At 38.1% G+C, this 13,454-nt stretch overlaps 1 long non-coding RNA gene across 1 annotated transcript in view; it reads left to right on the plus strand.

Moving 5' to 3' along the window:
• Positions 1-13,161: 13,161 nt before the first annotated feature.
• LOC106517948 (uncharacterized) overlaps positions 13,162-13,454 on the plus strand; it is a 5,888-nt gene continuing 5,595 nt past the window's right edge. The window contains exon 1 of the long non-coding RNA XR_001310264.1: positions 13,162-13,391. This is a non-coding gene — a long non-coding RNA (uncharacterized LOC106517948). The remainder of the gene's footprint in view (positions 13,392-13,454) is intronic.

Raw genomic sequence — 13,454 nt, forward strand, 5'->3', positions numbered from 1 at the left:
GGTTAGCAGAGTCCAGCCTGACTCAGCACATTTTGGATTGATGTGTGACACAGTTCTGATCCTTAGCTTAGCTACCAATAAACAATCATTGGAAGAACAATGCTTAGTCAAGTCAAAATCCTTTATTTGTCTCCCTTGGAATAAATTTTGCTTGGTATTTAAAGAGCACTGCTGCACCCACGTCATTACAATCATACAAAAAATAAATAAATAAAACACACAACAATAAATGCAATAAGAGTAAGAACAGGACAGTTATAAATAATAAAAATTACAGATCTGATATATCACCAAACTAACAGCTTGTCCAAACAGGGTTAAAACTAAAATGTATTGCTGACTCCAGGCTCAAAATGCATACATGTCAAGTTGTACGGATTGTCCGTAATTTACATGGATTTTCCATCATTTTGCGGGCCTACGGGGGCATAGAGCAATCTCACGGATTTTTACAAGTTTTACGTATTTTTTTCAAAACATCCATTTCAAATTAATTTAACATGTCAGAACCTGTAGGACGTTAAAAAAAATAAATAACATGAAATAACCATCATCCAACATGTTCTGCATTTAGAAATATGACTAGAAGTTAGGGATGCACAATATATCGGCTTTAATATCTGTATCGGCCGATATTGGTAATTTTTTAGAATATTTTATCAGTCAGATATGTAAAACTGGGCCGATATTAACGTCCAATATAGATTTCCCACTTTTTAGCTTTAGTTTCTGTTTTAGGAGGGGAGATGGTTGATTGAGCAGCATCTGTTTGATGATAGTGATACTGATGCTGCGCAGCCAGGAATAACTGAAGTAGAGCCATGTCAGAGGTCTGGTTGTTTATTTATGGTAGTGCTGGGCGGTATACCGTTCTGTATCGAATACAGGTTTTTATTTTTGTTATGATATGAATTTTTTGAATACCGGACATTCCAGTTTAAATAGCGGAACGTTTCGTCGCGGCCGCCAGTGAGCTGTTGTTTCCCGGGGGACATTTTTCCTTGCTGCGCCGCTATGTGCGTTAGCATGCTAATGTTTGGAGCAGCTAGTTGCAGCCACGGGTGGCGATTCGTTGCTTATATTGACTGACGTTTAAAAAAACATCCCGTTTTCGCTGTCGCTGAATGTAGTAAACACCTCTTCAGTGACGTGCACAGTTAGATTTAACGCGGTTAGTTAATATGGAGACGTTATGCTGACGGAGACATAACGTGGTTCTATTGTGAAAAGCCTGCAGGAAGTAGTTCGTAGTGGAGTTGGAATTGACTGGTGTGCAAGGTGAGTCGTGCTGATAAGCTTTAATAAATAACATAAAACAATAAACCCGATCATAATCTTTTCTTAACCCTCCTCCTTCACAACTGAACCAAAATGCATGACTACTGTCTCCAACCACCAGTTAGAGAAGAACAGACACAGAGGAGGGAAACAGAGACACAGACAGAGGTACAGTAAAAGAAAAAAACTCAATAAGCAGGGTTTGTACATTTTATTATCAGCTGAGCTGTGCTGAAAAGAAAAATACCGTCAAATACAGTGAAACCGGTGAAAATGTTGAAAATACCGTGATATAAAATTTTAATCATATCGCCCAGCTCTAATTTATGGTATCAAAAAAATACCCAAGTGTGTTTGTGCGTATATATAATATACTTTGTGTGTTTGTGTAATATCKGTAGATATYGGTTATCAGCCATAACAGTAATAATTATATCGGATTTCGATATCGGCTGAAATTTTCAAATCTGTGCATCCCTGCTAGAAATAAGTCCTCCACTTTTTCTGCTCTCCATTCCTCCTGCTTTGCAGCTGGTGCTGTCATTCCCACCCCCACCCCACCCCCCACGCCCGTCCACCCATACAGGTGCGAGTATTATTGATTTTTGGCAAAAATTACAAATTTTTGGGGCTCGTTATACAGGCAAACATCCAAAAGGGTTGACCTGTATGAAAATATTTCATAGTGGATCATGAAAACTCTGCTTATAAAACTTTTCATCACTGTCAATTTTACAGTTTGATTATTCTTATAGAATTCTGTTGTAACAATAAAACAGAATTTAGCTGTAGCACTTTCATCACAAACTGGGCCACTTGTTTCAAAAATATATTTGTCAGAATAAACTGTGTAAAAATGTTATCTCATTGATAAACTGTGATTGGAGGTGGCCTTGGCCTTGTTTGTATTAGCCTTTGTCTGTCCCGTCAAAATTAGTCATGCTTTTCCAAACTGAGGTTGTTCAAAGAGCCATCTACAGCAGGTAAGATATTACTAGTTTTATGACCTCTTCAAAAGATTTGAATTATTTCTTTAATGCAAATCTTCCACATCAGAGATCAATCACAAACAAAAGTGTGCCCATTGTCAGAAACATTATGAAATTTACTCGACGCCCGCTGATGTGAGAGGCATCTATTTGTAGTTGTGATGAAAAGGCTTTACTCAGTGTTCCAGAGAACAAAAATATTTGGCTGTTTTGCGAGACAGAACGGTTCAATAATTTGTTAAACATTTTGTGTGGTTTGTTTTTTTGTTTTGGGTAAGTGCCAGACTCCCTGAGGTACGCTCACAATCAAATATGAATACAGCAACAGTCGCAGCGCTACAATATTGATGCTGTTTACTACCAGCCCTTCAGATTCAAAAGAATCCTTCAAATGGATTTCTGTTCGACTTCCAATGTAATCYTCTAAAACAGAGGGGGAAAATCAAGGCGATGACATTTGGGGACTGCAGTGGCTTTTTGATTTCCTCAGCTGCTGAAACTCTGACAGCACCTGTCACCTTTTGTTCTATCGCCTTCTAATAGTTCAGAAAACTTTCTTTTCTCTCAAACCGTTGCAGCAGATTGAGGTGCTAAAGAATTAACGCTTTTACAGAYGTGGAGTACTAATTCAGCAGTTACAATCCAACAGGTTTTCTGTTTRATATGTGCCTGTTAAGTAAACATTTTGATATGACCATTATTTATAAAAGGCAGTACTTGTCACTCCTCCACAGGTGGGAGTTTGATCAGCTGAAGAGCTCCTTTCATGCTTTGTATACCGCTTTGAATACATTTCTAATAAACTGTATGGCCTAAAAGGGTTGTGCAAAATGGGTGCATGGGAGTACAAGCAGTTATTTTCTTGATGAGACGCAAAGCTTCCAGAGCTGAGGCTCTGATTTCAACTCAGAAACCATAGACTGTGTCTCAAAAATGGTTTTGCGTTGATGGAAAAACGTTCACGTTATCTGTAACGGGGGTGTCCTCAAGKGCGACTATGCTGCATGTTTTCCATGTTTCTCTGATCCGACACCTGATTTGAATGAATGAGTGATTAACAGGCATCTGCAAAACTTGAAGACCCTCCAAAGAGCATGCATGCAGGATAGTAGCCCTCAAGGTCCAGAGTTTGACACCAAATCATGCATGTTTTAGGATCCATTCAAGCCCATGTCTTCCTTTAAAAAGATCTGTGATTTCAGTGGGATTTGCCTGGTTAAATAAAGGTTAATAATAGGTAGCAAAAATATATCAGAATTAAATGATTAAAGCTTTACAGTGAACCATACAAAAAAGCAGGACATCCAGTAGCAACTTATCATTCATACACATTACATTATGACATTTTTTGGAAAAACTTTAGTGCTTGATACAGTTTACGGTTTTTTTTTGACCTATTTTTATAGATGTATAACTGTACGCCATAGTCTAGAATCCATAGATGTTTGGTTCAACTGGAAAACATTTAGAACATGTGACTCTAAGCCTATGCCTTGGCCACTTTATCACTGGTTTCTTAAACTGCACTGCCCTGACTATATTGTTTTTTCTGGTCACTTTTATCACTGGATCTAACTGCCTACTCCAAATATATTGTCTTCTCCGATTACTGTATTGAACTGGTGTACATATGTTTTATATATTTTATTATATTTTCCTATATCCTTTTGTTTTTTCTTCATTTGTTATATTTGATACCTTCCTTTACACTGAAGCAAATTCCTAGTCTGTGAATCCTTTTCATTGACAATGGCAATAAAACTAATTCTGATTCTGGTTCTGATTCTGAAAAAGAAACAAATTTTATCCAAAAAGTGAGCGATGTCCTAGAGGCCATGCACCAACAGGAAGTTTGATAAAGTCTCATGTAGTGTAGTGAGATATAAGCTAATATGGTGCTTAAAATTTGCAACAATTATCATTTTTTCAGTTTATTAAACAATCTCGACAGATGACGATTATRTTAAAGATGCCAAAAAGTTGTCCAAGGAATAAGCTGAATAAGTTTTAAGACGAAATCTTGTCCTTTGTAACACAGTTTTAATGCACATTATACTCGAGGAGAGTGACAGTCACTAACATTAGTATGGTTGAGGTGTTTTTTTCTCAAAGGCACATAAAAAATCTGGTAATTCAAAATGTTTTATCTGGTCTGTGAAAGAGGACTGTCTATTTTAGTCATCGGATCAATCAGTTGTTCCAGCAGGTGCCCAGAAATGRCAGCGTGTTCAGGTGGCGGAGTCCTCCAGTGACTGTTGAAGATTGATTCTTTTCAGTCCTGGATAATGTGATATCACGGCTTTGCATATAAATAGCGAGCCACTTCAGTAGCATCTTTTTTTTTTCTTCCCGTGTAATTTCTACACATTTTGAAGTGGTTTCGGTGTCATTTAACTACTTGAAATGACAGGAAATGGCTCAGGTTAAAAGGTTCAGGGTATGGGTGTTATTCTTTAGTACACGGTGTTAAAAGATTTGTTTAAAAAAACTAACATGATGCGGCATGACATTTAGATGTAGTTTCATGAGACCAGGCTGGTCTGTAGCACAGGAGGAAATGATTTTTTTTTTTTGGCAGAATTGGCAAATAAGTCGACTAACAAGTTCAGATCAGATTAGATACAAAGTAAGCAGCTACACTGGAGTAGTCCCTGCTCCATCCTAACAAGGCATGTTCTTGTTTTCACCAGTCAGTTTGACATTTTATTGCTGCTTTGTATTGGATGTTTTTCTTCAGTTTGTAGTTTTTGGTAAGGGTCTGTGGATGGTCTGTTTAGCCATTTTAATTGCAAAACAACTGCTTAAATGTGCGTCTAAAAGCTGCTCACTGCTCCTCTTAAGTGGGATGTTGATTGCCAAGCATGAGCAGCCTTTTAACATTTATTACCGGGTGATTTTTAGTCATTGTCTGTTCAACAATACTGCATAATGGAGGCTTCATTGTGGCCAGCCACTCATTTGTCTTTTTATTATGATGAAATCTTTCATCTCGGAGTGGGAGCAATGTGTGAAAGGTGCTGATACTTTGGCCGGCTCGCCTCGTGGATTTATGCGGTCGTGTTGCACGATCAACGAACACGTAGCTATGATCAACACCCTGCAGCTTTGTTTGCTGGGTCACGAGGTTATCTTAACAAGGATGTTTGATCCACAGCAATCAATAAGTGTGTGTGTGTGTGACTGCCAGTTATTGAATGTGCAAGTTAGAAACAAATACAGTATGTCTGTGCAAATCAAAAGCTTCAAGAAAACACAACCCTAATATAGAGCATCTAACAGTATATTGATTTTTTTAATGTGCAGAGCCAAAATACCAAGCTATGATGATGATTTTTACGAGCCAAAATTATGAATGAGAGAAATGACTATGCTAAACACTTTCCAAATGATTATTAAAAACTCATGAGCATAATTAAATTTTAAGATAGCTGAGATGGAGGCAAAATGAAGTGGAAGTGTTTCCTATTAAACAGAAACAGTGATGCTGGGATATTGTTGAACAGCAAACATTCTCACAGAGTATGTTAGGAAATAAAAACTACTGTAAATCAGTCTGAGTTCCACGATGTAGGCAATGCCTGAAAGCTGACGTTTTATTTTTTTTAGGTCTTCAGTTCCAGTTTTTAATAACATGACTGCAGAAACCAGTCAGGGCACCACAGAAATCTGGGATCTATAGAACCATAGAGCTATAAGGCTCATTTGAACTCTGAGGTAGAGAAAAGAATATACAAGGCTGAAAAGACCTCACACTGCTTCAGGTCCACTGGTCCTCATGCACTACAATTACAGTGGACTGTTGTAGAGTCCATGTCCTCGGTGCAGATCAGGACTCCTTCTTAAGGCAGATCAAGGGCAAAAAATTGGTTTGCCCACACTGTGAGGGCCGAGTCCTAATAGACCCTGGTAGACCCTGATAGACACTGTCTACGTTCTAATAGACCCTGTCTCTTAGTTCTAATAGAACCTGATAGAAACTGTATAAGTCCTGATAGACCCTGATAGACCCTGTCTACGTTCTAATAGACCCTGATAGACCCTGTCTAAATTCTAATAGACCCTGACAGACCCTGTCTAAGTCCTAATAGACCCTGATACACCCTGTCTAAGTCCTGATAGACCCGGTCTAAGTTCTAATAGACCCTGATAGACCCTGTCTAAGTCCTAATAGACCCTGATACACCCTGTCTAAGTCCTGATAGACCCGGTCTAAGTTCTAATAGACCCTGATAGACCCTGTCTAAGTCCTGATAGACCCTGTCTAAGTTCTGATAGACAGGGTCCATCAGGACTTAGACCGGGTCTACCAGGACTTAGACATTGTCCTAAGTCCTAGTTGATCCTGTCTAAGTCCTAATGGATATTGTCTGTTAAACAGAGGTTTGTTAGACAGGGTCCATTAGGATGCTGACATTGTCCTAATAGTCCTGGTAGACCCTGTCTTAGTCCTAGGTGATCCTGTCTATGTCCTAATAGACCCAGTCTAAGTAATGGTAGACCTTGTCTAATAGACGGGGCCTGTTGGGACAATGTCAAAGTCCTAATGGACCCTGTCTATGTCCTGATAGACGTTGTTGTAACAGACCCCATCTATTTGACAGCATCTAAGTCCTAATTGACCCTATTCAAGTCCTAATAGATTCTAAGTCCTGATAGTCTACCAGGGTCTAAAACATGGTCTAAGTCCTAATGGACCCTGTTTAAGTCCTAATGGACCCTGTTTAAGTCCTAATGGACCCTGTCTAAATTCTGATGGATCATGTCTAAGTCCTGATAGACCCTGTCCAAATCCTAATGGACAATGGTCCTCGTGTTACCCGTCTAATTCACAAAGACGCATCAGAACTCCCAAAGAGCCGCCCAGAAGACGTCTAAGACCTGGACTGTGGTGTGTAGATATCAAAAACCCCATCATGCTAAAATGTGAGGTTACCATGGTAACCGGAGTCTGAAACTACAAACCAGGCAATGACTGAGTTTGTTTGAGTGGTTTTTACTTCAGCTCTGTGTTCTCGGTCGGTGCGCTTCCAGCCAGGCTCAGTGTGTGGTCACTTTTTGGCCTCTCCACAGTGATGCAGAAACATAAAGAACTTCTCTTTGTTTTAAGTTTAACCACATGGTTTGGCTCGCACGTTACTAACATAATTTTATTCGTTTGAGGCTGAAATCTTGGGTCTTTTGAGCAGAGTCCATCTTTTGGATTCAGAGTCTGAGCCGACCACCCAGTGGGCTCTTTGTAGAAAAGTCTGTAAAAACTGATAACTTAGAAGCATCTTTTTTTTCTAGTGATGGGCTTTCTATCATCTTTTTACAAAATGGTCTCTTAAATTTTAAAGTGAAATTAATTTGAGTTACAAGAAAATTTTTTTTTATAGTCTTTAACAGTGGTGGACCCTTCGATTAGCCTCATCTGTAAGCTTTTTACAGCTGTGCTGGCTTTACTTTATTTAACATGTCAGATTAAACTGGATACTTCAGGTAGAAAAAGTAAAAATACAACTTAATAAGTGTTTAAATCATAAGCCTAAAAATCATGAAATGTTTTGACAAGTATTTTATCTAGCTGGAGTTGAAACTTGCTCTGTGGGAGCAGTCAGTGTGTCTTCTCAGACAGCTTCTTTAATATTTATTTTTAGTCTGTTTCTCTGCTATAGGAGCAGGTATGTTGTGGAAGATAATAGGAGTCGGTGTCAGGAAAAATTAGACTTTGCCTCTCTTGATTCAGCTGTCAGACCCCATAYTCTTCTGCTTTAACTTGCTGGAAGAAAAAGATCCAACCTGACTCAGTCTTTCTAAGCATTGAGTCATTGTTTCATTCTTTTAAGGGTTTACAGCAGAGATCAGAGGTAAAATTAGTTGAACTGATTATCACAGCAGCCCAGTCGAAATCATCAGTGTAAAACCTACAGTTTTACACCATTTTACAGCCTTTTAGTGACCCAGTCAGGTTTTCTTTTCACCCTGTGGACGGTGCTATAGGTTTTAAAAATAGTGGTCTTGTGGTTGATGGTGAACCCTGATTCATTTAAACCTAACAGAGTTAAAGATGTTAAAATGTGGTGAAAGAGTTAGTCTGTTGTGTGACAGGCTGTGAATTGGTGTCACCAACTCTTACAGCCTCACAAGTTGGGTTTTCTGAACGGTAAAAGACCTGTTTTTAGCTGTCGGGTGGTCTCAAATTTGATTCTAAAATACTTTCTTGTCCAGAAAAGGTCAAGCTGGATTGGGCTATATTGATATAAAAATGTATCATGGTTAATTGTGGCATTTTTCTGATGATTAATAGAAAGATTAATAGGTGTAAGTTGCACTTGCAAATGGCCAACGCCTTGGTCCACATTTTCTGTCCTTCTTTGTACTCCAGWTTATGCCTGTGATTAAACAAGATCGTAGGGTTAACTGCTCCACACTACCTTCCTCCATTGGCCTCACATGTAGGTCTGATGTTACTGTGTCGTACACAAAAATACGCCATCAATTGGTGCATTGCAGTAACTGCAAAGCGGTAACATTAGTTGTTGATAGATTTACTGATAATTAATTGCACATGATTTTGTCCAACCCTAGTTAAAAGCAGAGGTGTAAAGTAGCTTAAGTACAAATACTTTGTTACGGTACTTAAGTAGAATTCTTGGGTATTTGTACTTTACTTGAGTAATTAATTTTCAGCCTACTTTTTACTTCTACTTCTTACATTTTCACACAATTATCTGTACTTTCTACTCGTTGCATTTTTTTAAAAGGCAAGAAGTAGAAAGTCGTTACTTTTATTTAATTTTTGCTTGTTTTCATTCCAGCTTGTTATTTTAAAAAAATAAATACTATCCATATAAATTGTGCCTCCTAGATAGAGTGAGTTTAATTGTGGTTGAATGAGAAGTCTAAATATATGAAACTCTGATACCGTATTAGTTTGTACACAAACAAATGAGGTCACACTCCAGCAGGACATAATCATTAAAAGAAAAGTACTGTACTTAAGAAGTATTTGTATTTCATGAATTAAATTATTGCATTTGGCCCGCAGCCCTCAGATAGATTTTTATTTTAGAGAAAAGTTTTGTGCAGCCTTGATATATTTATATAAACTGAAACAGCTAGATTAATGAATCTTAAATTTAACATAAATTAATTACTTTATTACAATATAGTTATTTCTGCATTGTTTTGGGGAGGTCACCTCCTAATAAATGTCATTACAGAAAATCTAACTGCTCATTTTAAATCAATACTTTTACTTTTAATACTTAAGTACAAAAAATATCAGATACTTTGACTTTTACTCTCAAGTAAGGAGAATTTAACTTATTTTTTGGTAAGATACTTGTACTTTTACTCAAGTATCACTTTGTCGTACTTTATACAACACTGGTTGAAAGTCGACTTTGACTTTAGTCACAATATGCTGAAAACATGCCCCAGTCATGAGTCTAGGAACGTGCTTGACTGTATGAGGTGAATGAACGTCTTACTTTACCTTGATCTTGGTGCCGCACATTGTTCATAACATTTGCCATGTTTTTATTTTATTAGGTTTCCTCCTGGTAATCCAATCAAACATGCCATATTTCGTCAGTCTTCTCTAACTATACTGTCATGAACTCGTATTTGACCGGTCCGTCTACATACGGATCTACACCCAGGGTTGGGCATCGTTTGAATTTGAACGATTTCGGTTCCTCATTTGGATTCTGTTTCCCAATGATTCCCAACTTCGATTCTTTTTAGAGGCAGGGTCAAAACAGTTCGCATGGTTTAAATGAGGAGCTAACCAGAGTTCTTTCTAGATGAACACACAGGGGTACTCTGTACTTGTCCATCTAACCAAACCGTACACTTTGATCCATCCAAAGAGTATTTTTGATCTAGTTTTGAGACAATATACTAAGTGAGAGCAGAATGTTTGATTATTAATCTTGTTAGCCTTATTTCAAGGCAAATTATTTCTCTTAATTTGACCATTTGAGTGTGAACACCAACTCAAATTGGTGTTCGGCAGCTCACCTGGGTTTTTTTCTTCGTTGGTGTTCGGCGGCTGCTTCTTCCAGTTGGCGGACTGGGTATTGAAACTGGGCATTGTAATTTAAAAGTACAAATGATTTCATGGGAATTGAAACATTAGTCCTGGATACTTGATGCCCGACCCTACCCACACCTATGATCTGTGAGCTGTAATCAAACAGTAGATTTAAAAACTTTTAATAAAACTGACCTCGTTGTTCAGCTCCAGCGCTTGTGTTTATTTGACAGTCTGTCTGTGATGACGCCGTCTCGCAGTTACGTTGTGATGAAGTGCTGTAATCTTCAGTTCTGTCTTTTTTTTTCTGTCTCCACTTCAGCTTCACCTGCTTCTCCTTTTTAGCTGCTGATTTCTCAGGATGATTTCTGACAGCCCGCAGGGAGGAGGCAGCTTTGTTTACCTACTTCCCTCCAGCTGGGGATGAATGGTGCAGTGATGGCTTAAGAGTTTTCCAAGARTATATATGAAAAGTCGCAGCTCTCAGGGCGCAGCCTGTCTCGCGGCTGATGTACATGCCGCTGTTCTTCAGCTCTTGACTGTTATACACACGAATATTTATAGGAATGTGGAAGAGAAACCCCTGAACTCCACTTGCGAGGTACTTTAAGGGAGAGTTTTAATCAAATGYATGCCATGAATTCAATAAGAAAACAAGCAGGCAGAGGAATAAGTCATCTATGAACCGAAGACAGCAATTTCATCTGAGGCTGACCCTTCCTGAAGCAGTGTACTTCAGATTCTCACATCTCCAGGTCTTGGTGGTACATTTAACAAAAAATCTTTCTATCCTAACAAGTTAAACCTGCTGCCACCGATTATTTTTGCTCAAGCTAACTTGTTAAAATCTGCTGTCAGATAACTGCACAATTAGAAGCATTTCTTTCCAGAGATTTCTTTACTCAGTTTATTTTTTATTTTTGCACCCATCACAAAATAAAAAGTAGAACATATTTAACAAAGTGACAGGTGAAATGAAATTCTATTGTTACAATGTTGATTTGTTTAGCTTTTCTCTCTGTGCATCATCCGTTTTCTCCACAGATCTTCACATTTTAGTTTTTGTAGTCTTAAAGTATGATTAAATCTCTCCATATTATGAATTTTATCTATTAAGTGCTTGGAGAGAGCGAGTTTTGTCCATTTTTATACCATTTCTGTATAATGGCCTTCTTGGATATAAAAATACTTGGCAGAAAAAGTAAGGAAACATGTGTTTGGTAGATTATTTCTATTGTTGTAAAAATGCTTCTTGACAATAAATCTCATACCAGGCAGCACCTGGAGGAACCAGAAACTCAAAACAAGTGTCAACAACAGCAAAATAACCTATTGGGCAATGGCAACCTACATTTTCAATTCTACTGCTCATCCCACAAATGCATGTTCCTTACAAATGTGGCACCATTTAAAAGGAAAATTAAGACTTTCCAACAGTTTATGATTTATTACCAAGAAGCAAGAAATAATCTAGTTATTTTTAACTTATCGTTTGATGTTCTACATCCTCGTATCAGAGTTTTGAACTAAAACTATTGTCTGTTCAAACATTGCTGGTTCTGTTAGCCCAAGTCAAGTTATGTGTTGAGAAAGACTTTTAGCTACGTCCACACCAGTTTATGGCCCAATGTTTATTGATTTGGCTGAGTTGCAAATATTTTTGTCTGGTCAGTTGGCTGCTGTGGCCATCTTGAATCGAGCTGACTCCAAAAATTATTGAGTTGTCAGTAAATCCATCCATCTGCTGCTGCAGAAACAGAGTTCATCTTGAAGTTGTGGTTGGATAACCAGTAATTACTTGAGTTTTGCTGAAATATTAATCAGTTACAGATGCTCATCCAGTAGTTGATTTCTCCAAGTTTTTTTTAAATCCAATCAGTGATTCATGAAATATTTTGCTAACAGTACAGCATGCTGTCACCTTCAGCAGCACATCTCTGAAATCAGTTCCAACTTCATGTTCAGCAAATAACACTTCTTGGTTCTGAACACCAGATGTAGAATTTTATGCATAAATAAATAAGGATAAAAGAAGCTAAAGAGACGAGTCATTCCGTCAGTCCTCTGCAGAGCCGAGTGGACCTGCTGAGAGCGCTTCATCAATCAGTCGGGTCCACGTGTGAACGGCTGGACATAATCCGGTCTGAGCGTTAAGATAATGTCTGATTCGATGAGTCAAAAAGCACGATGACTAACAGTAACGTAGCTGAAGAGACAGAACAACTGGTCCGAATAAAGGAAATGATAAAAGCAGAAAGCAGGTCGCTGGAGTTTGATGATTCACCTGTTGATGCAACATTTTACTAATTCATACCGTCGGCGTCATGCTACTTTACTACGGTTTGTGAACAAAGCTACCCTCCTATTTATCTTATTTCTTTACCTTTTTAAACACTTCTTTTAGTAAGTAAACTTTATTTATATAGCGCCTTTTGCAGAAATCACAAAATGCTTCACAAGGAGCAAAAATAAAAACACAAACATACAGTCGAAGCATTAAAGCGAACAATAAACACTAATGTGACTAAAAAAAACAAACACATTCAGATAAAAGCTTATGTGAACAGCAGTGTGAGTTGTGGTTTAAAGCTCTTATAAAATCTGCTGTAACTGTAGAGTTCCTCCTTCAGGGGTCCTAATAAAGAAACATTCAGGTTATTTATTGAACAATATTAATAAAGTTTTCCACCAACATTTATGTCTGTCCACAACTTTCAGTCATAAAGTAGGCCGAAAACCTGAAGAAAAATGACATTTCCATCCATCCATCCATCCATCCATCCATCCATCCATCCATCCATCATCTTCCACTTATTCAGGGTCAGGTCGCAGTAATTTCATAGTGTAAGTACAATTTGTGTAATATATAATTTAATTAAGATAATTTGATTATACAATGTTCTCAGTCAGGTTATCCTCCTTTTGTTTATGATGGCAGGTTCATATAAAAGTAGAGATCAGTCAAAACTCGAGCATAAATCTGTGAGAGTCTGATGGAGCTTCATGATGACATCATCAAGGTGTGTTTTCAGGTGGAGCTCTTCATCTCTCAGCTCGAGTGTGACTTTTCACTTTTCTGAGCCCTGACCACCAGCTGTGACTCAGAGGTAAAGAGCATCACAACACACACACACACACACACACACACACACACACACACACACACACAC

This window comes from Austrofundulus limnaeus, unplaced genomic scaffold (assembly GCF_001266775.1).
Source record: "Austrofundulus limnaeus strain Quisiro unplaced genomic scaffold, Austrofundulus_limnaeus-1.0 Scaffold54, whole genome shotgun sequence".
NCBI classification, from domain to species: domain Eukaryota; kingdom Metazoa; phylum Chordata; class Actinopteri; order Cyprinodontiformes; family Rivulidae; genus Austrofundulus; species Austrofundulus limnaeus.